This window comes from Hyposmocoma kahamanoa, unplaced genomic scaffold (genome assembly GCF_003589595.1).
Source record: "Hyposmocoma kahamanoa isolate Upper Pololo Valley unplaced genomic scaffold, ASM358959v1 93, whole genome shotgun sequence".
NCBI lineage: Eukaryota > Metazoa > Arthropoda > Insecta > Lepidoptera > Cosmopterigidae > Hyposmocoma > Hyposmocoma kahamanoa.
In genome coordinates, this window is record NW_020654810.1 from 13,225,003 (window position 1) to 13,249,886 (window position 24,884).

Genomic DNA, 24,884 nt, shown 5'->3' on the forward strand with positions numbered 1-24,884 from the left:
TAAGTTTTTCATCCAAGAGGTTTCCTATCTGCTCGAGTGTAGGTGTTAGTTGTTTTAAACATTGATGAGGACTACCAGGACTACACACGTTCGTATTTAGAGTGTCTCCCGATACACTATGACCCTCGCACAATCGCTCGTCTACTGACATATTGGTATCATCAAGCTTTTGTGATCGCACTGGGGTATCATCATTTTTAGGATGCCGCCTTGTTACCATTGAGCATTCGGGACATGTCCAAGTACGTTCTAATTCATGACTTTTATTAACAAAGGTAGCCTTTTGTATGCCCACACAGGCGTAATGGAAATCTCCTCTACATTTATTGCATTTTAATATATCTCTGATGTTGATATGACTATGGCAAGCCATGCAGTTCCTCATTTTGTCAACGGGCGCTTACAATTTGTAAGCGGGTAGTAAAGGCACGTTGGCGCGCAGTCAGCTGGGTGTAACGGTGACTCACCCGAACAGCTGAGCGGCGGCGCGTACACTTCGACGTTGACTTTTAAATTTCCACTTTTAAATTCAATAATTGAAGCACTTACACATCGATATTACCGAAAATAGTTATACAATTGCACGGGTTATCACTTGTTTTTTAATATGATGGTAATTTGACTTTTGTAATCGAAAGCTATATATGAGTTGGGATTTTTTTTTTGAACAGCACTACAAATCACTTGTTGTTCGCTCTGCGGCTCGCGCGCGTTCCAGGCAGTAGCAGTAGTGCTCCTTGTGAAAGAGTTTGTCCAGGGAAGTACTGCCACATTACCTGTTTCTGCCACCCTGCAGTAATGTGTGCATTACTGCGTCCCGGTATTGAAAGGTGAGGGTGCTGGTGAAACTACAGGCACATGGGACTTGTCCCAGGGAGTCGGACAGTGACAGCGCCCCTAAGATCTTTGCGATTAAAAGCTCAGAGTGGCACTGCAACTGGTATGGATAGGCTTGTCGCTTATCACCAGACACGATTTTTTCATCCCGTCACTTAGTATCGAAAAAAAAGTGGAATTATAAAAGCTGCAATATAAACTATAACAACGAGAGCATTAATAACAACAAACCTCGTAACGGAGACACATTATAACTCTTACAAGAGTTTAGGACATACTTAGTCCTAAAGCACTTAGCGCGCGTTTTACTTGTCTTAAAAAAAATAGAAAATAAGATGTCGCTGTTTACAACAACAGTGAAAACTACGGCATTTTTTTGTGTAGTTTTTGCAGGTACACGTTATTGCAGCTTTTTCTGCTCTTTCAATGTAAATATGAACCATAGTACCATACGCTTTGAAAAATTGTAAAGATTGCATCATCCAAATTTCAAATTGTAACGATCAAATTTAATTGTATTTTTTCACCAGACGTTGTTTTCTTTGACTTATTTAGTTTTTATTCTTTTTTAACATTAGGCAAACGTCTCGGCCTTCAGCCTTATTACCTAAATTCTTTTTTATCTATTTTTACATATTTTTAACTGCAACTCCGTTCTGGTCGCGCCACCGGCAATTGCGACTACGTTGGTGCTTCTCTAATTTTCTTTTGTCGTCTGTGGGCTTACAGAACGGAGGCAAAAGGACTATTACTACCAGTTGGCTGTCCGTTGCAGGACCTTCGGTATAATAGTTACCTTCGGATTAAACTACTTTCTGGTTAGAAAACTACTTTCGGGTTGGATATGAAATAATTATGTAGGTTATTTTGGAATATCCACTTGTTTCGTCCATCAAAGTTACTCCGAGCATTTTTTTACCCCACCGTCAAGGTCCACGTTACGAGACCATTCGTCATTACATGTACGACGTAATTGGTCAAAGATCTTTGTCTTCAGGTACGGTAGTAAGGACGACCAAAATGTACTTAGGAGTTTGTCGAATGTCTAAGCAGTTCGTACCTAGTCGTATAGTATAATTATTCCCCATGTAGGCGTACTCCCAGACAACTTCCATTGCCGTACCATTCGGTAACTAGTCCAGGGACGGCATCTGTACTGTGCACAACTGAACAAACTTATCAAAGTTCATTCTGAGATCGACTAGCCGGGAAGTATTGCATAGATGCATCTGCATGCCGTGTTATTTCTTCTTGTGCTACTAAAACGATATCTTCCGCTAATTAGGGTCCGAGATTTGCGCCCATTTACATTAATAACATTTGATGCTATTGAATAATGTTTAAGATATTTATATTCTGCATGTGGATAAGAAATAGAATAGAGGTATAACTTTACTTCAGCTAGGAACTGATAAAACATATAATTGAAATGCTTCATGAAGCCATTTTATTAAAATACATTAACATACATTAACCGTCTGCTGTTATAAATCCAATCGGAAATATCCATAATCGGAAAAGAAAGAGTTAAAACGTCAGTGGCCGACAAATATGAAAGTTCAACGTGTGGGGATAATTTCGCATTGGAGTCATATCTATGACCCTTAAACACATTTACGGCAGGTAAAATGAACCGTGTTACTTTGTTGCATTTATAGGTTACTGTATTAAAATTGCTGACCTGTTTGTGTTTTATAGCATTATAGTACTTTGACCCTGTGGAAAGTGTACAAAATACATTCCAACATTCTTCATAAGTATATGTTAAAGGTTGCATTGGAAAATATGTTTCGTTTCTCGTGATTCTCGGTGCATGTATCATCGGGTAGATCGTTTAACAACTACTTAAACTATCATAAAACTATAAATCGCGTCTGTAATAATAATAATAATAAGTCGAGTCATTTTATAATAATAATTAACTAATTACATAATGAGATCACAATCATGCATTATTTTTTTCTTTTTATAAGATACTAAGAGATGGGACAAACAAATTGTGCGCCTGATAGTAAACGACACGCCTGTCCACAATAGTTACAGTGCCACTCAGGGCTTTAAATCGCAAAGATATGAGGTGCACTGCCTTAGCGCCCATCACTCTGAGACATAAGTTGAAAAGTCCCATGGGCCTTTAATTTGACCAGCACCCTTACCCTTCAAAACCGGAACGCAGTAATGCTCATATTACTGCTTGGCGACAGAAATAGGTATGGTGGCAGTAATTCCCTGGATGAACACTTTCCCAAGGAGCTCTACTGCTACTAAACTACTACTGCATTAACCTGTACATGACTGCGAACGCGCTGCGTTACCACGAGCGAGTCTCTTCACATGGCGTGCGGGCGCTAGCTCGTGCGAGGGCATCGGTCAAATCACTGACCGTGGGAAACCACCTTAATATAGCAATAAACCGTATTAACGCTACGGTGTTAAAATGTCGAATTAATTGCGAATGTAAAACCATCGACGTTCATGATAAATAATCAGATTATCGCCTATATGCTATGTTTATACGAAAGTTTGAAAACGATAAAATGAGCTGGAGCCTTCCAAAGATATTTCACACTAAAACAAAACTAGTTAGGTGGTCTTTGTAGACATTAGCCCTTTCCAAGGGTGGAACCTCTTAGGGAAGTCTGAAAAAGCACTTATAAGAACTTCGTGCGCTATTTCGTAGGAAACCAGAGATAAAATAGACACAAACATTGTAAGCCTTAGTTTTTGCTTTTAAACAATTCACCATCTACTTTAAATACCATACCACTATACTACTTTAAATATATATTCAATACATAAATAGTAAAATTTTTATTCATACCAGAACCAAATTCGTTTCTAGCCGTTAAAAGTGACTTAATTAATATCAAAATAAGTAATTATTATCATTATGAAAAACATTTATTATTAACTGCCTCCGTGGCCGAACGGTTACCATGCTAGTCTGCCACGCAGAGGTCCTGGGTTCGATTCCCGGGCCGGGAAAAGTATTTGTATAGCGTACATTTATTTCTCGCCTGAGTTTAGGTGTAATTTGTAGTGTTCTACGTGTGTGTGGCACCTGCGCCACAGGGTTTCCCTAGTGCGGGGCTATGAGTGTATACGTTATTTATTTATTCTTATTTATTTATTTCCATACTAAAATGATAGGTAATAAAGATGCTCCTAACCCGTTTAGAGTCGTTGAACCCAATAGTATCTAAAGCGCAAAACCATCCACTTGATGTACTTTGTAGCTTCACAAAGGATCATATTGTTTATGCGAGGCAACCGACACAGCTTGGGCGGGCTTTGGCGCTTCTTGATGATCAAAGCACTTAGGTAAGCTTGCATCGGGACGAGCATGTTAAAGACAGTTTACACAAAAGCATTTCTACTCTTAGTTTGGACTCTCCTATTGAAATAAAATGTTTGAGTTATATGACAAAAACAAGTAATTTACATGTATGTATGGCATCTACGACATTAGAAGATTTTTCACTTAACTTTATTGGCGTTACGAGAATTTAGTGAATAATTATTAATAGAAAAGTTAAAAATGGTTTAGAAGACACGTACTATATTACTTCGTCACAACCCTAATAAGTGTCGCTAGTCATCCACTTTTCAAAAATATCTATAATATTAGATATCAGGTAATTAATGCCTTAATAATTGACCTAATTTAAAACTTTTAAATGAATAAAGGAATCGTAAATGAGCCACTGTTACATTCACCCGAAGGTTTTCGCAATAAAAGCGATAATTGTCCCCGGCAAACTCACAAACTTGGCGATAAGGAAAAATGCTCGTGGCTACTTTCATTAATTGCGCATTGTAACAGTATTAAAATAATTCTATTATATTTCATGTGAAATGGAAAGAGGAGCCAAACGTGAAGGAACCCAGTGCAGCGTTGATACAATCACTGCGTTAGCCACCTCCACCTTGCATGCCTACTAGATGCATCTTCTGGCGTAATAATTCTAGTTTAAGCAAGGTATATATAAGGTATATGGATAACTTTGATTGTATCATATTTTGTTAAAACTATTTAGTAAGTGAATAAGATATCGAATAGGCATGGTAAAGTCGCTCCTAACTTAGCTAACTTACAACAATGAAAATCGAGTTTTTGGCCTACGTATCTACCCAAACGGCCAAACCACTTACTTAAAATAACGAAACACTATCGGTTTGATGAAATACATCTCTTTTCCGCTCCTTTTTGGTGATTCGGGCTTGATCAATTACCCACAAACGCGATCAAGGGCTTTCAATTTGGTCAGTAAACAGACTGGCAGTTAATCTGACTTTACGTTCGTGAACCGAAAAGGCCAACCTAACGGAAAAATTACAGGTACGTTTTTAGGCGTCAAATGCGGTACGTTTGTTTACGGAATTAGCCCTGGTTTCTTGTTATGTTCATTTATTACAAACATTTATTTAACGAACGCAAAAAGCAAAGTAAATTATTCCTAAATTCTCAGCTTTAGATTGTGTCCTCGTACCATTTTAAGATACCTACATGACACGGATATTATTAAGAAATCTTGCTTTCTCTCCGCAAACTCTGTTCTTTACACAGAGTGCTAAATTACGGTAGCATGTATGGGCAGATCATTGTAGGTGGTGTGTACATTTTTCCGTTACAGCTGGGTAATACTTTTATTTTTAGCGACAGTAGCAATTGCCCTCGGCAATTGTTTCTACAGATCAAAATAACATTAGCGGCTAAAGTATACAACTGTCGCTCGAAAGTTCTAACCACTTTGACATGAAATAAAAAACAAGATCGAAGTAGAATTTTTTTCAACAAAGTCTTATGTTTGAATTGAAACACGGATACTGCTAAAATTTGTGTAATTTTTCAAATAAGAATTTCGACGTGGCACTTATACAACGCAAACGACTCGAAACATTAAGGTGAATAATAACTACTTGCTAGCTACTGTTATAGCCGATTAACAGCGTGGTTTGACATAACTATACCCACAATACTAACCCATGTACACCAAACTGTAAAATAAAAAACTACATAGTTAAAAGAGGATGACAGCAAAGCTCGCTTGTCAACCAATCTTCTGCACGATAATACCAGAGCGCATACTGCCGAACGAACAGTGCGTTATTTACCAAACATAACACTTGGTTCTTTCATTGCCATTTTGACAATAAAAATAAATTAGTTCTAGCGAAGCTGTCGGAAATGAATTCCAAAACTTTATGTATTCCCGTTCCTCATTGTTCTACCGGAATACATAAGCTCCCAGCAAGATGGCGAAGTATACTGAGGGCATGGATGCACATTTTGATTAAATAATATAATTTCCTAAAATATTTTTTGTTTCAATTCTCCTGAATAAAACTGCAATTTCATATTTTAACCCCTATAATAATCCCTGATAATATAATGTTATACCCTTGTAATTTATCCCAGGCCTAATGGGCCTGTTGATGATGCACAAATTGGCCACTTAGTTTTAATGGATGGTCTTTTGAGGCAATATCGTCGGTTTCGTTTCATTTTCTGAGCCCAATTAAAAAAGAAATTACCTACCAGGCAAATCGCAACAAATATTTTATACAAAAGGCTACCACTCTACTAGAATATCATCATTATAAGAGTTTACTTGTACGTACCTACACACTATATTTAGTTTAATAAACATTTTTATTTTATAGTCAACAGCACGCTAAACCCTGTATGTTCATGTAGTACACCGCGTAAAGTATTTTTTTAATCTTAGTTTAGTTTGGTTTAGTTTAGTTTAGTTTATTTCTTTCAACATTACAAATTTCATACAAATACAATTACATGTAATTTTATACTACTCTTCGAAAAGTGAGCGTCACTTCACAAAATAATGAAGAAATAATAATATAATAGTGAGTCATAAATAAGTACACAATAGTGTACATATACAAAATCAACATAATTAATTTAACTAACAAATAATTGAATGAAACTAACAATGTGAACTGTATACAGGAAATGTCAATATGGATTCTTAGTAACTAATAAATGTATATTTCAGTACAGTATAATAAATACGGTGAATGTCAAATTCATTAATAAATATAATAATTTGATTATTTATTAAGTACTTTCAGTGTACTCTCTTACTGAGAAAAGGGACTTTTCCAATAAAAGGTTCTTCAGTCTGCACCTGAACGTTTCCTCACAACATTCGTTTTTTAGTTCTGCAGGTAGGTGCTCATAGTAGGTCGGTCCTATAATCCGCGGGTTTTTTCGTGAAGTGCAGTACGACGCGGTACTGTTCGGAGTTGTCCCGCACGACTGAGGCACCCAACCATCACCTGCACTCGCCCAAACTGTGCTAAGTGTTGCCACGTGAACATAATGACCTCAAAAACATTAAGCTCAGTATATCATTTTACGTACTTTTCTGTGAAACTTACAGCGAACGATATCCTCTACTACCTCTAAAACTCATTACTCTTGCTAGGCGGGCTCTCAAGTCCGGACACGGTGCTATAATGCATTTTTTATTTATACCTATCCCATTCTCTTACGTCTTCCAATAACTGATCGATACTACTAAAAAGTCACACGAGTCTATCTTGCAAAAGACCCATTGAGAACTGTAAATTTAATGACCTATATAAATCTATTTACCGAAAAAACTTTCACCGACTTCAAAATAGAAAGGAAATTCTCAATTCGACTGTTTTTTTTTTGTGCATGCTACGCCATTACTTTCTCATTTGTTAATCTAATTCGATGATTCTTTGTTGTTGGAAAACGGATATCAGAATAGCGGTCCTAAATTTGAAGAAAATATTTCACCTCTAGGGGGCAATCTAGGGGATGAATCCGGGTTATTGAATATCACTCACTTACCGTTAACCTATTTCAATACAACTATTTGTCAATAGATGTAATACATATATTTTGGACGCCGGCTTTTTTAATAAAAAGTTATAATTATTTGATTCTTAATACTTATGCAATTACCCATTAACGCGCACACGTCTTGTACACTGCCGAAGGAAGCTTTGTGCTATTATAAACAATAAAGCCCTATGTATACGGAAGTATGTAAGCGCAATGAATCATTCGTGGCTAGAGAGTAATTGTCTCGATTATTGAAGGCTGCATTATTCTGGAAAAGTCAAGCGCACTCTGCTACTTTCATGTAAAGCAAAGCGTACGCATCTCGAATGCAAACACTTAACTTTTCTATAAAACTTTAACAATGGCTCGTGTGCCAGGAATAGGAAATACGCAGAACTTTACAACCGCATGTTTCTTATTGTTTGAAAAATAAATTTAAATGTAATTACCAATGTTTGTTCCGGTAAGCATTGTAAAAACAGCTAGATATTACAAAATCTTTAATGAGTTTAATTTATTTTGTTATGTATATAATGAGTATAAGTATTATTTTTATGGTTGATATACATATAGTGCATATCAACCACAAAAATCAAACATGTACGAAATTATTATTTATGCATTAGTCTATTAACATATTTTTGAGTTGGGCGAATTCTACGTATATGCAATTTAAGTTCCAAGTAAATCACTACCAAAATAAAGTCTTTTTTTTTTCAAATAACGGTTATAGCAGAAATTGTCAAATTTGGTTTTAAGTCACATAAGATGATTTGATGTAAATTTCTACAGAACTTTAAAATAGTGACACCTCTATAATTTTATACGTAATCTCAACAATCACATCTTAAGGTACTTTTTAAGGGCATCAACAAATTCTGAGTGTACTTTTATACAGCGATTGTTATGTATTTTTTAAAATTTTTTCGAACAAACAAATCACGAAAGCGGTTAAAGTTGTTGTTTTAGCACAATCTGAGAATAGACACAAAAATTGACATAGCACGTTAGCTATATGGTCACACTAATTTAATTTAGTTTAGTAGTATACTTTCAAACTACAGTTAGTGGGTTTAATGACATAGATATTTTCAAAAAAGGAAAAAAAAACCTTCTTATCTATCGATTTCCAAGGAACTAATGCTTGTATTGAATGAGTCATTACTACGTTTTGTACCTTAAAAAAATATTCTACTTTGCAAATAGGCCATCCTGTATGGGCTACTTTGGCCTTGTGAATAACATGATTTGTAGCAAGTTTTAATTATATCACAATGTAACCCACAAGATGGAAATCAAATCCGTATGACAACGATATAATATTGCATATCATCTCCGAGAACCTATCCAATTTTACTGATATTCTAAATCAGATGTGTGCACATTTTTATAGTAATAATTTAATGTCTCCTAAACAATTTGGTTTCACTCGGGGTCGCTCTACAACCGACCCTGGTGTAGAGTTGATTAATCATATATTTGATGCATGGGAAGTCTCACATGATGCTATTGGTGTATTCTGTGACCTTTCCAAGGCTTTTGATTGTGTGCACCATGATACACTGGTCAGGAAACTTCGCCATTATGGTGTGGCGGGACGTGATCTCGACCTTCTTAAATCGTATTTGCGTGGTAGGGTACAGAGGGTCGATGTTAACGGTACGAGATCGTCAGGGTCTGTAATTAGCATGGGTGTCCCTCAAGATTCAATTCTAGGCCCATTTTTAATTTTAGTTTATATTAATGATTTACCTAGCCTTATGGAGGGTATAAAACATGAGATAGTATTGTTTGCTGATGATACTTCCTTATTATTTAAAGTTAAAAGGCACCAATGTTCCTATGACGATGTGAACAATGCTATATCTAAAGTAGTTGATTGGTTTGCTGTTAATAACCTGCTTTTTAATGAGAAAAAAACAAATTGTGTGAAATTTACATTACCCAATGTTAGAGAGACGGTTACAAACATTGTAGTTAGAAACGAAAAATTGAATCTTGTGGATACAGTTGTATTTCTAGGTATAACGTTAGATGCTAAATTGCAATGGGGTCCCCATATAAGTAAGTTGTCAAAACGGCTCAGCTCTGTAATGTACGCGATTAAAAAAATAAGGAAACTTTAAGACGTCGAAACCGCTAGATTGGTTTACTTCAGCTACTTTCACAGTCTAATGACATACGGCATTTTGCTTTGGGGTAATGCCGCCGATATCAATAGAATCTTTGTCCTGCAGAAACGTGCAGTTAGGGCAATTTACAATCTGGGCCCCAAAGTATCTTTGAGAGATAAGTTTAAGGAAATTAACATTCTTACACTAGCCTCACAGTACATTTATGAAAATATAATTTATGTTAAAAGGAATAGTAATTTCTTTATGAAAAATAGTGACAGACATAACATTAATACGAGGAATAAAAATAAACTAGCTTTTCTTGATAGTCGTCTTCACAAAGTCAAACAATCATTTAAAGGGCAATGTATACGCTTCTATAACAAGATTCCGGTTGATATACAAAATTTGCCTTTCACGAGGTTTAAAACTATAGTGAAACAAAAACTTTATACTAAAGGTTATTATACAACTTCTGCGTACTTGGATGACAAAAATCCGTGGTAGTAACCCGTTTAGCTCATGGAGGTAGTCTCAATCTAATGTTTCAAATAAAAAAATATTGTAAATGTTATTTACAAAGAGGAACCCCTAGAGTTTCTTGCTCATTCTTCTCAGGGGAATCTGCCTTACGAATGAGCGGTAGAGTTTAACCATTGTGACGATTTCAAGTGTAATAATGCTTACCTATGAAATAAAGATTATTTTGAATTTGAATTTGAATTTGATATTTGTGTAGGTTACACGGCGAACTTTCCTAATTACCGTGTCCATTGTTATTCATATATTTCAACTAACATTTTACAGTTCGAATAAAAATCCAGAGCGATGTTTTATTATTATTTAATGAAAAAATAAGTATTGCAATGAAAATGTACTGTATCAAATAGATAACATTACTTTGGTACAGAGCAAGGAGCGGATATGAACAAGCTTATGGAACGTAATTTGAAATTCAATTAAGCGAGCTTCCGAGTGAGTGCTTACATATTCAGGGATAACGCGTATTCACCACTTGTATAAAGTGATTAATAGCAGTGTGGATATTCTAGGTAACCGTTCTGTGACCAAATCTATGCAATACACATACATATATAGGATTTTAAATATCATGTGGCGAATTCGCAGAGAGAGTACCACATTTGTTTAGTTACCAAAGCGCTCGTTTACAAAGCTTCCCTTTTCTAATATGGCTACCTTTCGACTATCATTGCAACATGTAGGATGACTTTAATAACTCTGTACGCGTCCAAACGACACCAGCGCTACTCTCTTTACCCACTTTGAGCTTGGAATTATGGCTTAGACGCAGCCTGCCCCTAAGGACAATATCTTTTTTAGTGTGAGCTGTCGTTTGACAGTTCAAACTGACAACACTTCTTGTTTTTATTTGACGTGACGTTTGTAGACAAAGAATCGAGTAGCCTCCTACCTTAGAAGTTGGAAAAAAATAAAAGACAGGAGCTGCCCTATCTACGGAATAAACGTACCTACCTAAACCAAAAATGTCCACCACAAACAGCTGATTTAGTGTTGTACCATAATCATAGATAAGTCAATATCGATATGCAAGTGTATGGCTTGAATGTTGAAGCTGTTATTTATGTTTGCAAATTTGTATAGTTTACTATAATCAAAGTATAATTAATACTAGCTATTATTACTAAGCAAGTACTGAGCCATTTTAATCAAAATTAAATATAAAGTTATTTACCAGTAAATGTAACGATGGAATTGCATTATAATGTAATCTAGTTACATTCAGAGTTCTATTAAAATTTGACTTCAAAATGGAGCGAACAAACGAAGATGGTATTTTGATCCAATGTTTATGTCCGGCAGTCCTATAATTTCCAACCATTCTTTCTTTCTTTTTTCATTTGTAGGGAAACTTTAAAAATAATAATAATGTAATAATAAAAACCTCGTAGTGAATTGTTATTAAAAACAGAATATGGATAATATGCCTGTTTACTAGAACAACACTATCTCAAAATAATCGTTATCAACAATCATCAAAATATACTAACAAACAAATGAGTTTTGAAACGAAATTTAAATGAGTCTAATTACAAGAGATATTTGGGCCATTGTATGATTTATAGGCAGAAAATAAACACATTGTACAACAACACGGTGTCATGTAACATTCGGTCGATTTCCGATTTTCTATTGCCGCACCCCTTAATGCTGCAGCGACACATTTTAATCAATACTAAATTGTTCTCACTGTCAATATTTTTGTCCATTTCATTACAATTCATGCGAATAATTCAATAAAACATTTGGCCAAACATTGGTTTTGACATTTGTTGTATAGGAAGTACACCGGACAACCGAAAACGGTTATCAAAAGGTACTCCAAAAATCATAAGTCAATGCCAAAAATGGTAAAATGAGGACAGTTGGCACATATGATGACGTTACGTATTTTCGATTCCCGTGTTTGACATAAATCAATGTAGTGCTATCTCTTTTGGCTTACGACGGCACGCAATAGTTCAACAAAGACAATAAAATGTTTATATTTTCAAGTCATAAGTCAATGATTTTCAACGTCTAAATGCATCATATACATAGAACGTCTGATTTATATATGTCAATATAACATGTCCTATGGTTTCCATAGTCTAAGCCTCATACGCCCATATAGCCATGATGCAGCAATGATTATATTATACGTACATAAATTATTATATTTCTTCTTTTTTAAGTCAAAATACCTTTTAGTGTACACTTCATAATCTCTTGTCGCGACATATAAGATACAACATAACATTAAATACACGTCTTTCAGAATTAACAAAACAAAACCCTTAGAATAAAGTCAAAAGCAAAATAATTTAAATCCAGCTTTCTTCGTATTATACCTTGTATGCAAATGAAACCTCACCACAATAGAAAAAGCATAAAAAGTCAACATCCACTAGGCTATTGTGGGGATGATGCTGTAGCAACAGGTAACCCGTACCTAAGTAGGCTGTGCAAAACGAACTGAGCCTGTAAGTGATCTGAGCTCGAGAACACAATGACCACTTTGTTTGTAGGCTTTGAATGAAATATGAATCAAGTACTGAGTTAAATTGTTGGCAATGCATAGGATGTTAACTTTTATGTCGTGTAAATACATAGTATCAATTAGAGAATGTCAATTAAGTTGTAAGGTTTAAATCAATTATAAACATGTTTTGTTTCAAAATTGTCTTTTGTCTAATCCATTATCCTTTTGTGATATACGTGAGGCGCACTCAAAGTTTCTGAAATGAATAAGAAAAAAATACTACAAATGGTCAGAAATGAATTTATTGTTTCTCAAAATATTATCCGTTAACGTTAATGCACTTGTTCATACGAATGAACCAATTTTGAAAACATTTATCCACTCCTCCGTGACAATCTCTGAAACATATTTTTTATTTCATACTCTTCGACAGCCTCTTCAGGTGATGAAAATCGTTGACTGCGTAAGTGGTTCTTAATTTTTGGAAATAAATAAAAGTCCCAAGGTGTCAGGTGTACACGGGATGGTTCATGAGGTCAACGTTATTCATCTTCAGAAATTTATTTGTCTGCCTAGGCCGTGTGAGAACTGGCATTATCGTAGTGCAAGATATACGGCGTTTACGGTTATTTTTACAGAGTTAGTTAATAACTTCCGACAAACAAATGGTCGCATACCAATCACTATTCCCAGTAGAAGGATTCTCCAAAGCAACAGTAGCCACGTGTCCAGTTTTATTAAAAAAGAAGCAATCATCCGCTTAGAGGTACTTTGTATGCGCGCCACTTTGGTTGCTTTCGGCTTATTTCGGAAGACCCATACGCTCGATTGCTGCTTTGTTTTGGGATCGTAACTATAAATCCATGTTTAGTCGCCTGTTACTATGTCCCACACCAAATTTAACACCCCTTCGTTGAATCAGGTAGGCATGCCATTGTACCAAGTGACGCAATCTGTTTTTTGAGCCTCAGTCAAATAGTGTGGGATCCACCGAGAGCACAACTTTTTCACACCCAAATGTTTGTGTAGTATTGATTATATTAGACTCATGTCTATGACTAAAGATGCCCGAATCTCATGGTATATCACATGCCTGTCTGTTTTAATCATACGGCGCACTGCATCGATGTTATTGTTGTTCACAGCAGTGGACGGCCGACCATCACGAAATTCGTCACTGAGATTCACACGACCGCGTCTGAATTCTGCACACCGGCTATAAATAGTCGTCTTGCATGGTGCTTCATCGCCAAAAGCAGTTTGAAGCCGAGCGAAGCTCCGCTGAGCTGTTACATTACACTTAAAGTCGTAGAAAATCATACTACGAAAATTTTCACGAGTTAAATCCATGGTGATGTAGGCAAATGTAGGCAACCAATTTCTAAAATGACGCCATAATGTAAAAACAAGTGACAGTCAGATGAAACAAATTGTATTCTACAGCCAAAGAATTCCATTTTCAAATGTTGTAATTACTTTTTAAATATTGTATATGTAAGTGGCCAGTTCCGGAAATATAGTACGCCCTATGTATATATAATTTTTAAAACGAAAACATAAGACAAAAATTATTTCAGGGCAGTTAATAATCTTGCATAGTTGTGGAACAAATTCTATTGAAATTTTTTACCGGTAATTTTATATTAATACCGATATTTCGCAACCACGTTCATATTCATTTTACAACGTACATCATTGCAACATTTTCTACAACTGCACATTAAATCAAATCAGTGTTTGAAATCTTTGAATATCGTCTTCAACTTCAGCATATTTTTAGGCGAAATAATATTACTTCTATGACGTGATATTTAACCCTAATATAACCCTACAGTAAATCCTTTAATGTATTGAACCTCGATAAAGAACTGAATATAAGTTGAAAAGCGCTCGATCAAATGCCTGCTGTGTCATTGGACTCAACAGGTAAAGGTCGGATGAATCACGTTTATTATGACATTGATGATACTGACACGCGGCCCAAGGGATTTCAAATCGAACAATTCCGTAATTGATCTTTTTTTGCGTTACGAATGCGTAGGGCATTCTGAAATACTCTACATGTAACTTATTATGAGGAGCTTTATTCCACTAAACTTAATTTTATTATGTAGGTTAATGTGATATAAAAAATATTTTTTAAATCCATGTATATCTATACATACTTTATAATCAGAATTAAGTCGATGATCAGTTGATGCCATAAAATACCTGACCCCCTAACTGACTGACAGCCTTCATTTTGCATTGAACAGAAAAGTGGAAGGAATTTCAGCTTTTTGCTTGAAATTTGTATTTATGTATGTAATTAAAGATCAAATTCGCTTAAAAAGTTTCCTAAAAGTCATTAAATAATGATTCAATAAGGAAGTCATATAATTTTTTTTTATTACACTATTTACATTTTATTTAACACCTTCCTTCACCCTTCTGAGTAGATCAACTAGTCGATTAGTGGCTCTGATATCCTAGGGCATCGATTGTGCAACGACGAAGGTTGGGCAGTAAGAAATATTGTAAGTAATCATTGCACGTATATTCTATATATATATATTCCTGTTTGAGTGAAGAAACTATCTCAAGTTTTTCACAGATGGCTCTACGGCAAAAAAACCGTCTAAAAACCAATTCAAAGATCCATAACAGGCACATAGAGAAATTCGTAGGATATGGTGACTCGATCTGTAGTTCAGTAAGAGCAGTAGCTACGGCAAGGCAACAGACACTGATTCGACTCCAATTGGATCGGAGGAATTTATCTTATTCGGTTTTTATCAATAATAATAATAAACTATTGAAATATTTTCCCAAAAAAAATAACATGTTATGAAAGTTTTAAGTATATAACGCAACATTTTTATTTCATCCTTATTCCCGTATGGTCTTTGTTGGTACGTACCTGGCACAAACTCCTACAAACACGTATTTCACAACTATGTTACACAGGAACCCCTCATAACTTATTACCAACTTGTAAATGCTTGAGGCAGCTAAATCTTTAGCGATTAAATTTGTTGCAAAGTAAGTCACGCATTAATCATGATATCACGAAAATTTGTTGAAATTCGTTTCCGAAAACAAAACGCGCTTATTAGTATGTAGCTTGTATGAGAGCTACATTCTAATGGTCGTTTTCTTTTGAGTTTAGTTTTTTTTTAATGTCATACGAACGTTATGAAAACAAGTACTGCTACTTTATAACTCCTGAATTCATTAAAATGTTAAAGAATTTGATTTCGTCAATAATGGTTCTGGAACCAAGTACAAGGAAGTACTGTGAATAAACGCTGAAATCAAAATGATGAGTTCTTTTTTATATGATACCAAATGACGGTTCTATATTGAAATATAAGTGAAATTTCATAAGTCTCTTATTTAAGCATAAAAAAGTTATCGGCTAATTTCCTTTGTAGAATCTTCAAACCTCTTTTCCTTTGAAAAGTTGTCATTTTGCAGATATGGGCTCATTACACCAAAAGTTCGAGTTATTCCAATGGATATGACACTAAACTTATCACTCCGCATACCTATAGTCTAAGTTTGTCTGCGTACAACAAAATGGAAAACATGGAAACAATGCTCTTTTTATTTTACATTATAGATTTTAAATTATAAATTTTAATGTTTACTATAGTGATAAATGTAAACGATTTATTATTATTTCACACAAAAATTTTACGTATATATAAATATTAAGTATATATATTTATCTTCAAAGTGTTTTAATTTGATATTTTAACTATAAGTAATCTTTTGTTGATTAATTGTCGGTGGCATCCACTCCGTTCCTCGGCCACCACGGAATATCAGCGTTGGGTTGTTTTGCATGCACAACCCGACAAATGCTAAGTGGTGACCATTTTGGATCTCAATGTTTAATAATAAGATTTACTTTATATTACTAGTACAGACCAAATAAAATTATTTTCTTTCTTTTTCTATCTTCTTTCTTCTAGAGACGAAGTCAATAATAATTATAATAATACCACTTCGCTATTAGATGTTATCGAATCATTTCGGTACTAAATCTTATTTAACAGTAAACAGTAAACATTCCATAGGTAAAGATGGTTCAAAACGCTATAACGGTAATAAAAACAAAAAGTCGAAAACACAAACAAGTGAAATGGCAATAGTTTGCGGATACTTGGAAAAGTCGAAATCGAATAATAACACACTTACATTGAATGATAGGCAATTCCGTTCTGTTAAAAACAGCATAGCCTACAAAAATCAATGTGCATTTTGAAATATAATGAATGACAGATGACCAATAATTACAATCAAAGACTGTTGATTCTATCGAGAAAAATGTGATCTATTCGTGTAAGCTTTGCAAACCCAATACAGTACCTAATGAGACGTTAAGAAAATTCCGCTTACTATGTTTTACCATTAATCTCAAAACGTACTTATAGGGTTTTCACGAAAGAAGAAACATAAGCATGCAAAAACAAATTCAGTAATTCGAAATTAATCAATACATGATCGTACCTAAATATCTACAACAAAAAGAATGCTAGTCATTTGTTTCATTCAATAGCAATCAATCTTTGCCAAATCGCTACAATACGACCTGAATCTGTTCTATTGTATGCGCAACAATATTTCTATATCCAATTACTAAAAGATAAAATATCATACAAAAAGCTAAAATCCATGCCCGTTTAAACAGAATTTGAATTGTGGCTATACCGATTATACCCCAATGATGTTATTGTCTTAACAGCCAGTATCGAAAATAATTGATGAGGTTAGGAGGAAAGGGATCTTGTAGGTAACCCTTAGGTTTAAATTGTTGAACTAGTTGGGATTAATAGTCTAGATAAGTACAGTTTCCTGCGCTAGATTTTGGATGTCTGTGTAAATTAAGCTACTACGCTACAGACTAATAAAATTAAACAGCAGACAGGATTAGCATACTGACATGGATTGCAGGGTAATATTATAACTGTCAGTCAACTATATAAATACCCCAAAACCGACAAAATCCTTACGGAATATAATATTTAAGAACTAAATCTTTCCACTTCCCTTTGCTTCAATATTGACAATGATTCGCAACGTTAATTTGAAACACCAAACCACTTTCATTCATCTTTCTAATTTTATTATAATATTTATATTTCTAGATAAGAGTACCTAAGCAGTAGAAGAGATAGTAAGTTTTAATCAGCTATCTACCTAAGGCAAGGTAACCACTTAATTCAGCCAGGTTAACATTAACAGCTACAAGTACAATTCAAAATGTATAACGCGTCGTTTCCCATCATACATTAAGTTTTTACAAAACCCTAGCCATAATTCATGCAGCATAAGGGCGGGCAATTTGCAACCCGGCTGTAGGTAGTGCGATGTCGGTGAGTAACTGTTACACACACTTTTTTACCGCAATATTACATCATCTCATATTTATGTGCTAGATATAGCTGAAATCAAAAGAGTTTAATTTCTGTAAATGTTTCCTTCACGTTCATGACTACCGAGTCATAGAAGTGATAGAATTTCACTTCCTAACAGCACTACAGGGTTCAATTAGGCTTATATCGATATATAAACCCAATACAACCCCATGGTAAACCTATATTAAATCCTTCATTTGATTAAGCCTCAATACCTAAGTGTCCTGTGTCTAAGTACCTATAAATATCTGTATACCGAAGTGCCTGTAAGTTAGGAAGTGCTCAATCAAATCACTTGCTTATAATTGAAATTTCTAAATACAGCAACCCTAGCCGTACTTCAAGGTACAAAAGGGCGGGCAATTTGCAACCCGGCTTCAGCTCGTGAATGCATGCAAGCATCGTCAACAATAAGGTACAACTTGACGGGATAGCTGCTGTATGAAAGGCAAAGTCTGGAAGCTGCTTTGTTATGTCAATTTTATACTGGCATATGTACGTACATTTCTATGAAAGATTTTTGCTATATAAATATATAAAATAAGCGTAAGAATATCAACTGATGAAAGGCGCCTTTTACCCAACTGTATTTTTTTATTCGTCTTTATCGTTTTTTTAGGGCTTCGTAGCAACCGATATTTGAAACATTTTGGAACTTGAAACTTTCATTTTTGTCAGATTCCTTGAATGATATAGATATAGTGTCTTTGGGTGATTCAATAATTTTGCGTTTCTGGTAACGAAGTGATGATGTCTCACCTTTTTTATTGCAATGTTCTTGAACGCCAGAGACGTCGATATATCTGAAACCATAAGAAATACCAATTATAAAAAAATAAAGTTGTGTTTCTGTAATAGAATTTAGGTTGACAATTAAAAATAAAGCTCATCTACATTCGAAGTTGGTGTAATGACGATTGTGTCTTGCTATTAATGAAAACAATATCATAGTCGTCTTTAATAAGAAAGCATTTGCTTCGTAGAGGTTGTATGTATTTTTTAAACTATCATTAATACACAACACTTTCTATTAGATAGCAAGTATTCATAATTTTAGTTCAACAAATAGCAACCTAAACAAAAAGTAGCGTGCCTGAATAACAATTCTCAAAAATGACCCACATGGCCGATTGTACTCCGGTCACGCAACGATCCTCGCTTAGAAGTTACGTAATTAAATAATGTGGGCTAAGAAGCAAAAACGTTCCCTTATTTCGCAAAAACCATCCCATACAGGATTTTTACCTATGATTTTGCATTTCCTTTGTGTTGACATTTTGGTAAAAAGTGTCGTTTAACCTTGCCGAACCCTTTTCATTTATAATTTCATAAATGTTTACACTTTTTTTGCCAGAAAATTACTTTAAACTTTTAACGAGTGGCAAAATGAAACACCTCTTTTTTTATTTGACTTGGAAAACAATGACAGAGACATTTATTAATTAATTTCATTTTTCATTCTTTACCATTCTATATTATTAATTAAAATAACGTATCATAATTTTATGAGTTTTACAATATTTTTGTAGCTAATATATGCTTGTTTAGACGTATTTGTAAAAAACTTTTTTCTATTGAAGGTCATTCATGTTTAATTTTGTCAGTACGTAAGGTATTTGGTTTGGAAGTCAAATACTGTGGAAAAACGTTATAAAATAAAATGTTAATAATCACATACAAAATAAAATAATTGCGTACCAAGTCACGTCACCTGTTTTACAATTATAGAGAACACGTGAAAATGCAAAGGGCAACGAAAAGGCCCTAGCTTATTTTAGATAGTGATTGTTAGTACTGAAGGTAACAGGCCTTAGCAAAAATTTCTGGATACAGTTTTAACTCACAAGAGGATGTTTTGGTTAAAATAAGAGCGATATTTGGAATATTCATGTGGGCACTAATCTTTTTATATGTTTTATTTATTATCATCAGCACGATTACCTGTTAAAAAACAGTCAGATCATTTTGTAACACACTGTATAATAAGCTTCTCTGTATAAATCGTTGTAATATAAAATTGCTAATTATTCCTTTGCCATCACTTTGAATTTTAACACCCAACTACCAACAATATTTCCTACAACTCAGTATTCAATTGTTTCCACAACTTTGTTCTCAAAGTGCTTTGTACTATAACCGCTGCAACATGGACCAGTCCGTTCATAATACATCCCTAAGGTGCAATATACCCACTAACAACCGCTATTTAATTTTATGATCGAACTCTTGTCGTACTTTAATGTATTGTTAATAAAAAAGGGAGCTAACTCTACAATTCATGGTTATTCGCATTGATTTACAGTTTGTTTGTGTAAAAAAATTAACGGCAAAATAGGCGACCCCACACGGTTCACGATAGCCACACGCCGGTCCCACCCATTTCGTATTAATAATTAACTAATTACAATATAGCAATCGCTACGTAACGCTAATGTATCGCTATGGTACGCTGGTGCGAGCTCGTATGAGATGATCGGTAAAACCACAAATCTTTTATTCAGACCCTTTTGTCAGAGCCTCCTTTAAACACATCGACTTTAATAATTATGAGTTACTGGGACTAACGCCAGTTAGTCTAATTCTGAGTTTTTATGCACGATTTTTAAGTAACCATTTTCAACATTTTTCAACATTCTTTTTTATTTTCTGCTGTAGTACCTTTTACTATCGTATATATTTTTAAATATGTAAAACTGTTTGTTCCTCAATAAATTAAAAAAAAAAAAAAAAAATTACAAAGGAGGTGAGGTGATCGAAATGTAATACAATAGAATAATATCTATAGTAGTCAAAATCATCGTAGGTAACAATTATATTTTTAATTGGTGGATTAGTATCCACTAAAAACAAAACCCAAAGCAACAATCTACTGTGAAACAAACAATCAACCTAAGTTGCGAACTTTTGTTCTGGTGAAAGAGTCTACTTAGATTTTATAGTTTCCGTCCCACAGGGAGCTTTACGGGTAAACTTGTCTGGGTCAACGCGTTGTTGCCGTAAACTTAATTCAGTGGAACAAGTTTTATAATACAAAAACCGATTAATATTTAAATTTTTTTATCGCTACATTTTCTAATTACTTTCGGATCATCGTCCAAAGGTAGAAGCGTATCTAACACAGCAAAATATGTATGAAATTTCACAAAACACATAGCATAATACGTTAATGCCGCGTGACAATGAGATATTATACAATTAAAATGCAAAATAAACAACCAAATTATGACACAGAGCATTACAAAAAGCAATTCAAATAATTTTCATTCACGCATTCGGGAATTATTCTCCCTTAGTTGCGAGACCTTTATGTTTTCCCGCATTAAAGAAGCAAACCGACGGGATCATTGTACCCATATAATTTCCGTAAGGGATTACCTTGAATATTACATAAATATACTATCTGTGTAACATGTGAAGGAAATATAATACCCTTGTCAGACCTAAAACATAATTCAAAATCCGTAAATATTTGAAGCGTGTTATTACGAGCATGTCAAAATAGAAGAAGTAGCACTGTTGCTACTTAGTAGGTCTATAGCTCCTGGTGAAAGAGTACGTCTGAGGAAGTACTGCCACCTTACCTATTTCTGCGGTCAAGCAGTAGTGTGACCATTACTGCGTTTCGGTTTTGAATGATAAGGGTACATTTGAAATTACTGGCACATCGAACTGTCAACTTATGTCTCAAGAGTCGCCTCTCAAATCTTTGTGATGTTTGTTCTGAATGGCACTGCAACGGTTATTTACAGGCGTGAATTTTGGTCAGATCACTACTCTGACGGGGAATGCATAATGGGCCGCGCAGCGTGTCTTTAAACCGCTGGGCAATTTGCAAATTTTTGGATGAATGTGAATTTAGTAACTAATAGGATTTCAGATGAAAATCAAAATTTAGCAGGTTCTCTGTAGTACATAAAAAGAAAATCTCCATATAAAAATTATATACAAAGTTAGATATTTTATTATTAAATAATTCATTCTAGTTTTTTGTTTTAGCCTGTTTTGAATTTTTTTACATAATCGGATAAAGTACATCGTGTAACACATTAGCACGTTCTTTAGACAATATCATTAAGTGTATCGTATTTTTTTTAAACGACATTTATTTAGTAGTAAATACCTACACCATTTGATCTAGGAAAACAGTTTTTCCGCTTCTCCGATGACTCGTAATAGAGTTTCCTTGAATCCGGCGAATCGAATAAACATTTTGTAAAGATGTAAAAGAAAATAACACACATTAAACTTTCTGAATAAGCAACACTCCCATGTGTTTTCACCAAAGAAAAAGTAAACGATAATATATAAAAGTAACGGGAACAAGAACTTTAGAATTATTTAGCAAATTAGGAATCAATTTTGGACTACACTTTCATGCTATTTATGTCTTTATCTACCCAATATCAAACAAAATGTAAACATGCGGATATTACAGGTACTGTCTTTACACACGTGATATCAAAGCAACGTGTACGCGAAAAACACACGATTATATTGTATATGTTTATAGACACAGTCTTTTACAATGTGTGGAACCTACAGCAGAAACCGTTGATTGGCAATATGTATGTTTATTGGCAGTAGGCAAACCACAGTTTAGTCGCTGCCAACAAAACTCTTACCAACTGACCTACAGATCGAGTCAGCAAATCTCACGAACTTGTCCATGTGCCTGCTACAATTAAATTTGTATTATGTTTAAACGGCCTTTTTGCCTTAGCGCTACCAGTGACAAACCTAAGAAAGTTTCTTCTAAAAAAATATATGAATCAAGATGGTAAAAATATCGTGATATTCAATGAAATACATATTTATTTAATATTTTAATAAACCTGTCACTACGATGTCATTTTTTTATTATTATTATTCATCAAGCTTTTTACATCGCAACTGAAGCGTATAAACTAACGACTTATGAATTACTGGCAGTAGTTGCCTATAGTAAATTACTCAACTTCTCGTCTAACGTAGCACGCAACTGCGCTGACAATAACGTAACAAGAGCCAAATTTTATATCTTTATTTAATATGAAACAGTAAACACGTGTACTTACGTAGAATTCAAGGTATATAATTGCTTTTATTCGTATCGTAAATGTACCTCAGTATTCCACTTTTCAAATATAAATAATGCAAATGCAAGTGAAGACAAAGCAGAAGAAGGCAGAATTTTGTTCTATGTTTTATTGTTCTCTTTCCGCACAAGCTAAATATTTATAAAATAATTTCTGTAAATTTTCATGTAAACCCACTTCACCGGCTTTCGCCGCAATTGGATCGGGCAGATGCCAAAATTGAAATTTTGACCTCTCACGCGTGATGAGAATTCAAAGATGCTTTTCGATCCAGCAAAATTGAATAGATCAATGTGATTTGTGACTCCCTTTGGTTACAATACTAACGTCTTCGTAACATAAGAAATGTTCTTTCTCACTTCCTCACATTACCCAGTACGTGTTAACAACCCAAATCGATAGCACACACTCAATAATTTAGTACCTATTTAAAATTGTGAAGGACACAATCAATTCAAAGTAGCCATATTTCCACGCTTCACAATAGACGAGTTTGTCATATGTTAACAGAAAAGTAATAGATATCTTGGGCCAATAAATTCGGTCTTCGGATTTTTGTTAAAAGAATTCTTAAATGGATGTTAGGCTGCATACATTTTTTTTTTCAAATTCAGTTTTGGCTTGAGATTCTAAAAGTAGCAGCGAAGACCGATTCAATAGGGTCGAAGTCGTCACGAAGTCAGGCTATTGAAAGGCGGCGAATAGGCACTCTACGTTCAACATACTTATCTTGATTGATCCCTATGTTAGGCATGCAATTTTAGTAAGTGTTATTCCTTACAAGGATGTGTATTTAGTATGAAAGGAGTTTGGGAAACGCTGTGCTACGTTAAAGTACTTATCATCGCTGCAAAATGAAATAATATATGTATGTATGTATACATATATAAAATGTCCACTTCTTTAAATAATAATTTTGTTTCTGACTAAGGTCGTTCATTGTTCTAGACACTTATCATATATCTCAAAGTATTTATTACAACGTTTGATAAGTCCTATTCATAAAAATTCTAAGCTAAGTATGTCCCAGGGTGATTTCTTACACAGATCCTGCTATCACGAAATTCGCCGTTCAGTTTTATTACAAAATTTTCTGTGCTCACAATTACTTAAAAACTAAAAACTACATTAAAAATGTTTTGATTGAAAAGTCATATTAAAAAATTGAAGACTACGTATTAGATAAAGATGTATGGAAAGACGACACAGCTCCAGAATCCACACAGTTTTGATTCAAAGTGTATTCCATAGCATTTAAGTTTATTTGAAAAGAGCAATCCCTAAGTTTCTTGCTCGTTCTTCTCAGGGAAGTCAGCGTAGTGAGCGAGCAGTAGTTTAATGTAATGTAATGTAAATGTGACGTTTTCAAGTATACATTTATTTTACCTATGGAATGAACTATCTTTGACTTTGACTTAGCTCTTCTGCTTGTTACTTTAAATTCTACCTATACAATAGCATTTTATTGAACTTTATGAATGTAGGTTATGCAAATACGTAAAAATGAATTAGAATTTCTTATGTTTATTTATTACATTTTAGCACGCACACGCACACGCACACGCACACTCACACGCACACGCACACGCACACGCACACGCACACGCACACGCACAC

General features: G+C 34.4%; 1 protein-coding gene across 1 annotated transcript in view; it reads right to left on the reverse strand.

The window, feature by feature from the left end:
* Positions 1-24,884, reverse strand: part of LOC113237552 (leucine-rich repeat-containing protein let-4-like) — a 215,356-nt gene that overhangs the window by 56,473 nt on the left and 133,999 nt on the right. Inside the window, exon 2 of the mRNA XM_026474101.1 lies at positions 18,952-18,995. The gene's annotated coding sequence lies outside the window, so the exon portion shown is untranslated. The remainder of the gene's footprint in view (positions 1-18,951; positions 18,996-24,884) is intronic.